Raw genomic sequence first — 14,045 nt, forward strand, 5'->3', positions numbered from 1 at the left:
GACAGGGCCCTGATCTCGGCCGGGGTCTGTGCAGCGCCCGGCACAACGGGGCCCTGATCTCGGCCGGGGTCTGTGCAGCGCCCGGCACAACGGGGCCCTGATCTCGGTCGGGGTCTGTGCAGCGCCCGGCACAACGGGGCCCTGATCTCGGCCGGGGTCTGTGCAGCGCCCGGCATGACAGGGCCCTGATCTCGGCCGGGGTCTGTGCAGCGCCCGGCATGACAGGGCCCTGATCTCGGCCGGGGTCTGTGCAGCGCCCGGCACAACGGGGCCCTGATCTCGGCCGGGGTCTGTGCAGCGCCCGGCAGGACAGGGCCCTGATCTCGGCCGGGGTCTGTGCAGCGCCCGGCACAACGGGGCCCTGATCTCGGCCGGGGTCTGTAAATGCTGTTGTAGTACAAATAATAATGATAAGACAAAAACATGCTCTGGAAGGAGGGGAAAGATCCATCCTGGTTTTCCCTTATGAAGTCAGCTGTCACACAGTCATCTCTTTGTCCTCCCATTTCCTGCCCCCTTCCTTCCCCCTCCCCCACGAGCTGGGGCCCATCTCTTGTTGCCCTTGCAAACAATCGGGTGCTTTCAGCTACCAAACAGAAGGGGAGGAAAAAACCATCTCACACTGATCTCAGCTTCTCCAGGAAAGTCTCACTTCTTTCTGTGCCATTTTGACTCCTGTGCCCTGAGAAATGACCCCCATTGCTAGGCTACCAAGCAGCAGGCCCGGGAGGGCCGGCCTGCAGGGCTGAGCTGAATTGGCCTGTAATGAGACCCTCCTTGGGGCCAGCACTGAACCCTTGGATGGGAACAAGCCTTGATTTCTTTAGGCCACCGAGAGAACACGGCCAGGGAAAAACCCACATAAGCCAGAGGGCCTGCCCAGAACAGGTCCAAGCAGAGCCATCCCATCCATAGAACGGACTGGGGCAACCACCCAGGCCCCACACTTTGGGGGGCCCCGCGCTTGGGGGATTGCGGGGTCCAGGGCAGCCGGGGGGCAAATGGGGGGCCTGAGGCCAGCAGCAGTGAGCGACCCGGCCCCAGCCCACTCCGCCCTGCCCTGCCGGTGTCGCTCGCGGGAGGCGGCGGAAGCTGGAAAGAGATGGGGTGGGGGCTTGGGGGAAGGGGTGGAATGGGGATGGGAGGGGGCTGAGCAGGGGCGGGAAGGGGCGCAGCTGCTGCCGGTGTCAGGCCCCCCACTAACCCCGCAGGCCGCCCTGGACCCTGCGTCCCCCTGAAGCGCAGGGGCGGGGCGCGGGGGGCCTGGGGCGGTTGTCCCGGTCCGTCCAATAGACAGGATGGCTCTGAAAATATGAGCCCAAACCTTGGTGGAGCTGGGCCCATGTTCCTGAATACTGGTGGAGCACGGGCCCCATGGGCCCCACGGGCCCCTGTGCTCACCGCCTGTGCCGGGGGCTCTTCCTCTCGCAGTGCTGGAGCTGCAGAGCCTTCCTCGTCTCCGGCCCACTTGCTATTGCTCTGCTGCAGCCGGCGCCCGTGCAGCAGCTGGGATCTGGCCCGGGGAGCGCCAGGCCAGGCCTGGATGCTCAGTGTCCTCCCTGCCCGGTGGCCGCAGCTCTCCTCCCAGCCCCCTTCACTCACGCAGAGCAGCGGGTTCCCTCGGGCAGAGCCGCTCCATCCTGGCCCAGGGGTGGTCCTGGGAGCACCCCAATTTGCCAGATCAGCTCTGGGGAGCCCGTCTCAGCCTCTCGACTCCCCTCTGGTCTCATTCCCGCAGCGCTGTCCACCTTCCACCTCCTCTTCCCATTGCTGTCAGCTGCTCCCTGGCCTTTGCGGTGCCCCTGGTGCTCTCTGCTGTGCACCCAGCAGGCTTCTTTCCACGCCTCGCTCTCCAGCTGCCAGCTTTGCTCCCGGCCCTCCTGGGGCTGAGCCAGACACATATGGTGTCCAGCCCACCGCAGAGCTGGGGGGTCCCCCCTGGCCTCACCCTTCTAGTTTTATAGACAGTGAAATCGGGGGCCTCTCCCCTGTCTGTCCATAAGTCGGTCTGTCCCAGGATTTATGGGGTCCTCATTGCTGTGTGGCAAAGGGCACTAGAGTAACGGCTCCGGAGCCTGAAATCCTGTATTCACAGAATGGGACCAGCAGCGTCCCTCTCTGGCACCCTCCTCCACGACTCGTTCGGCCCGCGGTCTCTCTTTACAGCCTGACCGTCCGTGCCAGTCATGCTGGTGGGGTTTGCTAGGAACCGGGGGGAGGCCAGCAGCTCACCAACACACGGGCCTGGCCGCTCCAGATCTCAGAGCTTTCCTCACCATGGCGTAAGCCTAGCAACAGCCCAGAGAGCAACCTCCCCTGGCCTCAGCACAGACGCTGCGGTGATGGGGCCATCCAGGCACACAGTCAGAGACGGGGCAACTGCAGAGAAGGGGCAGCAGCAGCAGTGAACAGAAAGGAAGGGGATGCCGAGGATGCGCCATGAAGCGGTTCCATGTCTGTCCAGGTTCGTCTCGGCAGCTTTGCCTCTGCTTGACGCTTTGCCTGTTTGCTGAATTCGGCGCCAGTCCCCTGGAAGCCTACAAGGTGTGTGTGTGTGTGTGTCTGTGTGTGTGGCGGGGTATGTGAGGATGGGACAAGTTCCTCACTTCTTGCTTTTCAGTGGCGCAGGCCTGGCTGTGGGGAGTGTTTTGGTCTGAGCCCACTAAGGATCAATCCACCCCTGCCGTCCCATGTGGCATTGGCCACGCTGCCTGCCCGTCTGGACACTGGCATCGCAGGCTCTGGGCTCTCCCACTCCGTACCCCACTGCTTCGCTGGCTCCCAGGGCCTGGGACAGTGATTTGGGGAATGAATGGGACCCGGGTTCAAACTGCCGAGTGTAAACAGGGCCGGCGGCAGGAACTGCAGAGTGACGGGGGCTCAACAGCTGGAAGCAGTTGGAGCATAAAGGGCTTTGGAGATAAGAGCCGCAGAGCAGATGTGGGCTCCTCCGTCCAGCACCCTCTCACTGGTTCCCATTAGTGAAGAGGCTGCAGGTAGGTTGGAGCCAGAGGCTGTCTGAGAAACAGGAAGGGGAGGAGCAGGGAGTTGGGGCCATGGGGCTCTCCGGTGCTATCCCCAGGGGCACGGACTCAGTCACTCACCCCTTCCCAGCTACCGAGAGTTCTCTGGACTTGGCCAGGGGGCAGGTAGCCTCCGGGCCTGCTGCACGTGGATCTGTGGCAGGGAGAGCCCAGGGAAATCCCGATAGTTCCTCTTCTGCCTCTTTCCTGAGCCTCCACAAGAGGCATGTCCGGTAGGAGATTGCAGCAGGGCTGGGCCCAGAGTTCCCAAGTCCTACCCCAGCACTGAGCCCCTGCTGCCTTGGGTACATCCCTTCTCCCCTTCCTGATTTACCTCCCCGGGGGTTGGGCCGGTTAACGGATACACGGCTGTACAGCCCCTGGTGCTGTCCCTGGGCCATGCACGTGAAGCAGGGCTGGGCCAGGGAGGACAGAATGCTAGAAGAGAGCAATTCCCTGTGGGGCCCACTGTGGAGGCACCCCCCCCTCTCCAGCCTAGGATTTATAGGCAGGGCAACGACTCAACCCAAAGTGATGCCAACTTGGCTAATGTCTCCAGCCGCACCGTCTGCCCCTGCAGATTTATAAGCGGTAAAGTCCAAAATACAGATCAATGGTCCTATGTGCCCCCAGAACGTCCTGCCCTGTCCTCTGCTCATACCCCCACCATAGGGTGACCAGACCGCAAGTGTGAAAAATCGGGACAGGGAGTGGGGGGTAATTGGCACCTATATAAGACAAAGCCCCAAATATTGGAACTGTCCCTATAAAACCGGGACATCTGGTCACCCTCCCCTTGTGCCCTCTCCTTGGGGGGTCGCCCAGCTATTTCTAAAGTCATGAGCTCAGCTGCACCCAAACAGCTCCCAGCTACTGGTGCCCCTCACCAGCTGCCTCTGACCCCTGGCTGGGAGTGGAGCCCCAAGTCCCAGGATGGGTCAGCGTCAGTGGGGCCTCCTGCTGGGCACCCTGTTGAGGTGGGGGGGATGCGGCCCCCTCACAGGATGACTAGCGGTGACCCTGGTATTCTGTATCCCTGTGCTGGGGAGAAGCTCTCTGCAGCCAGGCTCCTGAATCTGTCTGTCACCGCCGGAGCTGGAAGTGCACGCTGGAGCGCATCCACGCCCCGCTCGGCCAGGGCAGGCCCCAAGACGGGGGCAGCCCAGCTTGTTCCACTTTGTTGTCTGCTGGCTTCGGGCTGATGCAGCCGGACAACTCTGGCGGAGGGCGTGGGAAGGAAGAGAAGCAGGAACAGCTTCACACCTGTGCGTCTGCCAGGCCTGAATAGACGGGATCTCAACAGGCCGGGATCCCCTCCAGGCTCGGCAAGCAAAGCCTCTCCCTCGCCAGCATGTGCACAGCCTTGCTTGGTTGATGAATTTGTCAGAACTTGAAAGGGCCCCTCGTTTATAACAGAACTTCCTGTTCCAGCCCCATTGCCAACCCGACCACAGGCAGGTTCACCGAGCGTCCAGCAACAAGCATCTGTAAGGCAGCTCAGTGAGGTCTCCCCGCAACCTCCTTTGGATTCCTGGGAGGTGAATAAGCTTGGGGGGGATTTCAGACGCTGATGCAGGGAGATGGAGATCTGTCTATATTAAATACAGCTCACTGTTTCCTGGCTTTGGGGAGCTTCCGAAAGTGGCTAGTGAAAGCGAGTCAGGGAGTGACATCCCCCAGCCGTCTGCTGCCTCTCTGTCCGCACAGAGCAAGGACCTACCTGGGTCGAGTGCAGGTGAAAAGAGGGGAAAGCTGCTAGACAGGGGAACGTGCAGGCTTTGGGGAAGCAGCCAGCAGGGAGCCAGGAGTTGCTGGGTCGTCCCTTCTTGCAATGAAATTTCACCCATGGACAGGAGAGACACAATGACACTGTGGTGGTGTGTGCAGGCGCTCTGCCCTGGAGCTCACCGGGGGGCAAGGCAGGCGACAAGGGGTGGGGGCAGCTGCACCGCTGTTTATTTGGGGGTCAAACCTACTGCCCAAGGAGTCACGGGAAATGCCTTGCTGAGCAGCGACTCTGGAGCCCCAGCACACGTGGCTGTGAATTGCATGACTGGCTTATGACACAACGCAAAGAGGTTCAGTGCTGAGGAAACAGAGCCAAGGTTTTCTCTCTCACTTTCTCTCTCCGCTGGTTCTCATCCTCCCTTTCTCTGCATCTCCCCCCCTTTCCTTCCTACAGTCTCTCCTCCTTCCACTCTCCCCTCCTTGGCCTTCGCTCATCCTTTCACTTCTAGCCCCTGCCTTGGGTTTCGTGGCCCCAGCAGGCTCTGTAGGGATCACAACAGGCTGGCTGCTTGGAGCCCCTCTTAGCAAAGGAAGAAAGAGGGTCCCCCGAAGAGATTCCCCAGCCGGCTGTTTCACTGGGAGAGGCAGCCTGGGAAAGGGCGAGGGGTCTAAGCACAGGACATGTCTCCAAGATCTCCTGGCTCTGTCCTGAGTGGTCTCCGCCAAGTCGCCCTGGCTCGCTGGCTCCTCCAGTGGGGCTGTAACTCAGTCAGCCCATGCCTGGGTTTTTCAGGCAGGCGAAGCCCAGCCGAGGATAACGTTCCCGCACTCGGCACCTAAATCTGTCATCTGGCACTGAACTCCGTGGCCTGATTTTCAGAGAGAGCCCAGTTCAGCAGGGGTCGTGGGTGCTGAGACCTCCGAGAGGCCCCCGATCCTGGATGTAGGGGCCTCTCTCTGGGCATCCAAATTTGGCAATGTTCCACTGGAGCGCTGTCAAATGAGAAGCCTGCCCCTGCCCCTGCCGCTGCCCCTGCCCCTGCCCCTGCCCGGGATGCTGGGCAGATCAGCTGGCTGGGACAGGGCTGCCCAGTGGGGCTGCTAAGGATTGGTGTTAATAGCAACAGTAACAAAGATAAGTAATTGACCGTTCATTATTAATGCCTAATAACCTCTGTCTCCTTGCTTAAAAAGGATGCGGTCATGGGCTGGCTGGAAGGAGAAGCGAGGTCACCATCGAAATTCCTCTTTATTCCAGGGCTGGGGGGATTTGTGGGGGTCTCTGTGTCACTTGGACTAAAGAGGAACTTGCCAACTGCCAACAAAGACGTGTTTGATCCAGAGGGCTCCTCCCCAGCCTCAGTCGCTCCAGCTCTGCGACCCTGCCAGGAAGCCGTGATCCTCTGTGACATGATTGTCGTGCTACAGAGGCAGCTTGGTGGCTTCTTGGCAGAGTGAGACAGGAGGAGACGCGGTAGGAGGGATGCAGCGTTTGCATTAACACGAGCAGGGCTGGCTCCCAGACGGAGGGGCTCAGAGTAGGCTCTGGATCTAAACCCCCCCGGACCTGGGTCTGACCTTTGCAGCTTGGGGTCGCCTCTAGGAATTAACAGCCCTGTTACAGACAGGAGCAGCAGATGAACCAGGACAGGGCTGATGGGGTCAGGCGGATGCATGTGGGGAAAGCCCCTCTCTGCTGGCTGCAGGCTGGGGAATTTCTGAGGCCTGCAAAGGACAAGACCAGGTTCCGAGGGGGCCCGGGAAGCAAGTGCCGAAGCGTCTGGATGGTCTGTGTGTCTGCATCGATTCTCTGTGCCTCCCGCTCCAGCTCTAAGCACCCCACTGCCCATGGAACAAGCGGAGCGGAGATTTACAGTGGCTGGCGCGACACGCCGACCCTTCCACTCCACTTGTACAGCAGCATTTTCATCGATCTCTCGGAAAGCTGACAGCTCGCAAAAGAATGAATCGCCTGTTTCCACCGGCACTGCCGCCGGATCCTTCAGCCTTCCACTGGAGAGAGACAGAGACAGCAGCCGGCAGCCCCACAACCCACCACCACATCACAGCCGCCTCAACCCCGCCCGCTGTGCGGCCACCACCACATCGCAACCACCACCACCACGCCCACAACCCACCGACGACCACCACCACGCCCAGACCACCGCAGTCCACTGCCTGCTGCAGCCTCCCAGCCTCACCCCCCCCCCCGCTGCAACACCCCAGGCCCCTCCGCCCCAGGACACCACAACGGCCGCAGCCATTGTGGCCCACCGCAGCCCCTCCCCACAACCCAGCTGGGATCCCCCCTGGCACATGCCACATGACAGGGAGTCACCTGGGAACAGGAGCATTTGACACCTGCACAAAAATGGCTTCTTGCTTCTCCTGAATCCCGTCGGCAGGATCTCTTGGTAGTGAATGCCCTCCGTGCCAGCTGGGGGGTGACCGGGCCGGTTTGTTTCTCTTCTGTGTGAGGAGGCGGGAGCGGGGGCAGGGAGAGGAGGAAATTCACTTCACAGTGTTGTGACCACGGGCCCCGATCCTGCAAGCTGTTAACTCCTGGCTGGAGCTCCCTGGATTTCAGGGAGGGTGTGGGCAGACAGACAGGTTCTGCCCTACGGAATAGCTTGCAGGGCCATGGCTAAGTCAGGGCTTCGCAGTCAGGGCTCAGTGTCCCAGGCCTGGCCCTCTGGGCATGTGTGGCTGATACACGTCCCCCTGCTCCACCCCAGGGTAGTAATTATCATGAGAATAAACACTTAGCTCTGATCCAGCACTTTCCATCAGTGGGCGATAACTTGTCAGTCACAGGGTAACCCTGGGCGGCTTCAGAGGAGTCACTCCAGATTCACACTGGATTAAAGTTGAGTGGAATCAGCTCTGTGCTCTGGGCCTTAAGTGCCGCGCTCCCACTCACCTCCCGTTCCACTACGTGCCGGCGCTAGGCTCGTGCATAGCCCAGGCTGCTCTGTCGGTTGTGAGGCTGAAGTCTGGAGGAGTCCAGGCTGCCTGGTGCTCAGACGAATGGGCATGGCTGGCACAACTGAGGTCTGAGCCTGACGCATCTGCCCCAGGAGGCTGGCTGTGTCTCTCGGCTGAGGTCTAGGAGCAGAAAGTGTTTAACAAGGCAGCTTGGTGCCCAGCCGAGCAGAGTCAAGGAAAACTAGGCCAGGAGGGGATGTCTTATAAGTCAGAACCGCAGCGGCTCAGCCCCCAGCCCTGCCTGTGTCAGACACTCTCTCTATTACACCCTCTGAGCAGCAACACTCAAGATGTTTGCCTGCAACAGACAACTCCCTAATAAAAAGTGGAATGTACGTCAGCATTAATCACAGGGCCGAGCTAGAGAGCGGAGTGCGGGGGTGGGGGGCTCGCCTCCACTCACCACTCCATAAAGAACGTAAATGAGGCTCCACGGAAGAGGAAAAGCTCAGTGCTGCAAAGGAAAGTTTCTGCCTTTGGCAGCCAGACAGGGTGACAACGGTGCCGGTTCGGTGACCGGCCAGGGGGGCCGGTAGCCCAATCACAAGGCTGGAAATGTGACCCTCTGTCTCAGAAGGTTAAACCCATGACACTTCTCTGACATGTCTGACAATGAAACCCAGCCTTCCCGGGTCAGCCCCGAAGGAGGCGACCTCTGAACCAGCAGGAGGTTGCATCTCATTAAAAACAGATCTGTCCAGTTCTATATCGATGGCCTTTACTTGCTGTAATTAAAAAAAAATTGCAGTCTTCGAGCAATGGCCTCCTGGAGCAATTACCTGGCAGTCAGTATAGACTATGGCATAAATGTGATATGTATCCCATCCAGCCAAGGCATAATGATGAACTGTAGGCCGCAGAGGGTGAGCAAAGCACAGAACTTGTACAGCAGCCTTCCCCAGGGCGAGCGGATGTGAAAGGGAATCCATCCAGACGAAGAGATCTCATTGGGTTGGGTGACTCTTGTCTGTTTCGCCTGTTCTGTGAGATTCCACCACTTGGGCCGGTCCCCCATCCCGCCATCGGCTTTAGAGGCCCAGAAAGCTCAGTTTTAGCAAGATCATATTTTATGCCAGATAGAGGCAGGGGTAGGGAAGCAAAGTTCAGGGCTGTGGCATCTTCAGGAGATCGTGCTTTGTCACGGTGAAACCCCAATATAAACGCAGCGTGCCAGTGAATTAAAGTCAACCGCAGCCTGATCAGCCGTGTCAATCTAAAGTCGCAACGGGTCCCTCACCCAAACGTGAGCTGCTCTCTATATGACAGGAATAAGAGTTACATTGTGGAGGCCAACTTCTTGCTAAGGCCTAATCCTGCAGGGAGCTCAGCTGTATAGGCCTCATCGGGGTCAGGGAGGGCTGTGGGGTCTGTGACTTCAGAGTTCATTGCAGGACCCTTCAACCCCTGACTTCACTAGGAGTTTGCCAAAGGAGGGACTTGGTCTGTGCACTGGGTAAGGGCCCTGGGCTCTGGCTCAAAGACTGGTCCAAGTTTTAAAATGACCTTAGTTTGGACAGCTGTTCTTTGGGCGGGCGCATTGTAGGGTGGGAGATCTGCAGGGTGGATGCCTAGACAGGACGGCCCCTTTCTGGAGCGGCTGGAACGCTGTGAGGGTCTCGGTGGAATGACTTCGCAAGGTAAGGCAGCCCACGTCTCGCTACTGGTTTTGAGTAGCATCTCTGTTGGGAAAAGTCCTTTAGGGCTAAATGTTCAGCGCTCAGAACCTGGCTTGCAGTGGGCAATTCCACATGCAAAGAGACCTGAGCATGCAACTGGAAATGAGCTTGTGTTCCTGTCACGGAGTCCCCAGCCAATCCTCTGGAACTGCTCCCTATGAAGGCAGGCAGGACTCTGGGGAAGTCTCCTCTCTGGGAGCAGACTGTCCCAGGGCAAACAGCTCACACGGCTTCCACCTTCCTGGGTCTGACCTCGGAGCATTCAGCATCCTCTGCCCCTCCGTGTGCTTCCCACAGCAAGTCCGCCCAGGTGGGATCCTGGGGAAGCCAGAGGGTCCTGCCCCCCAACTCCGCAGTCAGACGTGACTCTCAGCCAGCCAGTAAAACAGAGGTTTATTAGACGACAGGAACATGGTCTAAAACAGAGCTTGTAGGTGCGGAGAACAGCACCCCTCAGCTGGGTCCACTTTGGGGGGCAGTGAGCCAGACAACCCCGTCTGCCCTTCACTCCATGTCCCCAGCCAGCCTCAAACTGACAAACTCTCTCCAGCCCCTCCTCCTCTGGGCTTTGTCCCTGTGCCGGGCCAGGAGGGCACCTGATCTCTTTGTTTTCAACCCTTTAGCTCTCACCTTGCAGGGGGGAAGGGCCAGGCCATCAGTTGCCAGGAAACAGGGTGTCGGCCATTCTCTGTGTCCAGACCCCTGCACACACCTGCCCTCTAGGGCTCTGCAATGATCATACACCCTTACCCCACCACCTAGAAACTTAAGAACTGCATAGGGGAAACTGAGGCACCCCCACACTATTCAGAGGAAACATTAAGAACAGTCCCGTTTCGTCACAGTTCCGTTCATGCACTGTGGGCAAAACTCCCCTCGGCAGAGGACTAGACATCACTTAAGTCCCACTCAAACCCCTACGGGTCTGCTCCGGGAGTGGGGTAATTGGACTGAGACGTTATTGAGGTGAGTGGGCCAGGATCAGGCCCTCGGTGGTTCAAATAAATGTCCAGGGTGTCTTGCTCTTGCGGATACTTTTGAACATCACCTTGTTTCACAGCTTTTGTGCTGCAAATTGCTGCTAAAGGACAGCTGCCCCCAGCACAGGGACTCCAGGTCCTGCTAGCGAACAGGCGGGATTTCAGAGGCTTCGCATTCATAGAATCACAGACTCTCAGGGTCGGAAGGGACCTCAGGAGGTCATCTCATCCCACCCCCTGCTCACAGCAGGACCAATCCTTGCAGAGTTAAGGATTTGAATATTTTCCTGGGGCAAGATTCTCAGGAGTGACTGGCAACTGCTGAGGCCTCCATTTGTGGGGCCTCATCCCGAGACATTTCAAAGGGACCCGCTTTTCAGAAAGTGCTGAGCGTGTCCCCTCAGGAAACCAGGCTCTTTCCAGGCATCCCAAGCCAGCTCTTTGAAAGTGAGACACCCCAAATTATGAGTCACCCTTGGTTGCAAGGGGTTCTTGGCTAGGGGTGGTACGTCTCACTGGAGCAGGCTGAAACGCACTGCTTCCCAAATGGCTAGAACATTATCAAGACACATCGAGGGAGCGCATGCCATGCATGGCTGCCTATTGCACTTGTACGGCCCAGGCAAAGCTAATGCTCCCTAGGATCGTGTCTGTAAATTACTGCTGTTTGAAATGAGCCCGTTGCTAAAAAGGTGAAGGTCAATGTAATTTTTACCACTACGGACAAAGCCTGACTCCTGTGTTTGACTTTTGAAGTCCCTTTCAGCGCTCCAGAACGGTCGGTGTCAAATCCAGGCCTACCCCTCAGTCCGCGCTGAGGGCCGGCAAGGCATTTCCATTCATGTATGTAAATCTGCAACCGGTGAGATATTGTTTGCTGATCTGCAGGGGCCTTGTTTTCTCCTAATCCAAGCCTGGAGAAGTGTCATGACAGCTCCACCCGGAATGATGAGAGATCTCCCTGCCCGCCTTTCTGCAGAATGGCTGTGTCCGTGTATGGGGGGGTTATTTTGAATATCCCCCTACTATGCGAAAGAGTGTAGCAGGACTTGGGATTGGTTCCCAACATGCTGCCCACCCCTGCTCTGATCAGGGCTAGACAGCACAGAGGTAAAAGCGCTAGTGACCATGGGTGCCTGTATGCTGCCACGAAGACGAGGCCAGGAAGGCCTGTCGGGAGCTTGCCCAGCACGTCGCTTTAAAGCGCATGGAATCCACCCACGCTCTACAAAATCACCACAGAGCGACCAGGCCGAAGGCGACACGTGGCGTCCTCTGCTGGCAGTTACTGCGAGGGGGTCAGGGCCCCGGGATGGAAGTGTGGCCCGGTAACGCACTACGAGCCGTTCTGGGTGTGAAGTGCAGCGCACCAGGCTACCGGATATTTCTAGTGCGTGCTTCTGAGGTCATCGGTGTCGCTCACCTGATGCCACCGCCCAGAGTGCAGGTGTGGGGATGCAGGGCGGGAAGGGCTGCAATCAGATCAATACATGAATTCACCCAGAGAGAGAGAAGAAGAGAGCTTATTATAAAATAAGTCTACTGGGGAATTTGTCAAGGAGTCTTGGCGCCCGCTGCAGGGTTGTGGTGACAAGACTGGCTGCTGTTGCTTTGCCGCGGTAGCTAATCAAGGTGGCATCAGAAGGAGGAAAGCATATGTAAATTCTTTCCTGATACGATCCCCAACCAGGAGAGGGTCAGGTGCCCACTGGGTTGTGAATTATCCCCCAAGAATCGGGGTGCAAAACTCCCCTCTCCCCTAAAGCACAGCACCGGGCTTGGGAGACATCTGGGTGGGGGGTGAGGGCATGGAGCCTTAGCAAAGGCAAGTGTGGAACCCCCCAGCCCCTGGTGACTTGGAGCAGGCAGAAGGAGAAGTGGTAGGAAAGATTTTACACCCTGCCTGGCTCATGACCACAGGCTCAGGCCTTGAGCAGAGTGAAGTGGAATCCTGGCCCCCTGGGAGTCAATTGGACGTTTGCCATTCATTCGAATGGGGCCAGGATTTTGCCCCTGGTCTTTGTCTGTGTGAGCTGCCACTGAAGCCTGCAGGTGGGAGTGCCTGCTTGGAGGAATGCAAGCTGCAGTGGAAGAGGGAGCGAGAGGGACAGGAGACACAACACAGAGAGGTAGCAAAAAATCCCAGAGTCAGCAGTTTGCATTTAACTCGGGGGCAAAACTGAAATCGACATTGATGGGAAAAATTGCCCCATGGCATTGGGAAGAAAAGCCCTCTGTTTAGTGGATCTACAAGTGAAAACCTTTTGATGTTGCAGAATATAATTAATGTCATACTGACTGAGCTGGTAATAAATCAGGACGTAGACATAGAGATTTCAAGGTCCAGCATGGAAGAGTCAGGCTCCCCTGACCCACCAGAGTTACTGCTCGACAGCGCCTTCTCCACCTGCATTCTTCTGATGCCCAACTTCTCTTGCAGGGATCCCCTCTCCCGCCCAAGGACCCGTCTGTGCCTGCAGAGCTGGAGGAGAACCCTAGCCCAGATCCCTGCAGTGCTCTGCTGCATTGTTTCACCTTCTGCTGCTCTGGTTCCAGATCATGCATCTCCCCAGGTTACACGGCTCTGCCCCTGGGTTTCACTTTGGGATTCTCATACCTGCATCTCACTGCCCCTATGGGAAAGGGTTCCTGAATCCCTGAGACCTTCTCCACAGCATGCACCCCAATCCGGCGAAGTGCTGAGTGTCTTCTTGGGCTGCCGTGGGAGTGAGACACTCATGGAGGCTGTTGGACATGCACAGAGTTTCTTCTCCCACTCCTTCAGGGAGGGAGGGGAGATACCTCCTCAGTGCTTTCTTCCCCCTGCAGATCCAGGGAGCAGGAGATCAGGCCGAGCAGCCTGGCCTCTCTTCCCCAGGGCAGTGCAGAGAATTTGTCATTAGCCCCCAGAGCCCACATGCCTTCTGATATCACACCCCTATGTTCAGACCTGCCTCTGCCTTAAATGTCAGAAATGGGCGAGGAGGCTCTGGGCTAAACCCACAAGAGGCGGCTACCCTGCCGACATCAGCGTTGTTGTGTCCAGTTATGCCAGGTCAGTGTTTGGTCGTCCCTGGCAGCCCCGGAGCTCAGCATTCCTGTTTCTGGAGAGACTGCCCCAAATTCAGGTTCGTTTGCCTACCACAATAGCCCAGAGCTCTCCTCCATCAGTAACAGCTGAACCTGACCAAATGGCAGATGCTTTTCAGTGAATTCAGGTACCAGGCAACTGGCTTAGCAGGATGGTTGCTGGAATGGAAGCAATAGTGTAAGGATTTGAATAGAGCCAAGAGATCTGAATGAGTCCCCCAGGTAGGAACAGTGCTCCACGGCCCCGAGCACAATGGGGCCCGGACCTTGACTGGGAGCTGCAGGTGCTAGGGGAACAAGAGTAATAATCAATGCTGATGAGCTGGTGGAAAGATTCACTCTTGTGAGTGGGTTACTGCCTCACTGGGGTTTTCGTCTGAGCTGTTGCACAACACATCAAGTAGCCGGGTAAGACACTGTCAGTCGTATTTTGCTGGCCAGGGAATTCCAGATGAGTTCGTAACTGATAATGGATCACAATTAATGAGTGGCTCATTGTGGCCATTCGCTTTGATATTTTGGTTCAGGAATGTGTGGATGAGCCTCCTTACTGTGCACAGTCA

Source organism: Natator depressus, chromosome 14 (genome assembly GCF_965152275.1).
Source record: "Natator depressus isolate rNatDep1 chromosome 14, rNatDep2.hap1, whole genome shotgun sequence".
NCBI classification, from domain to species: domain Eukaryota; kingdom Metazoa; phylum Chordata; order Testudines; family Cheloniidae; genus Natator; species Natator depressus.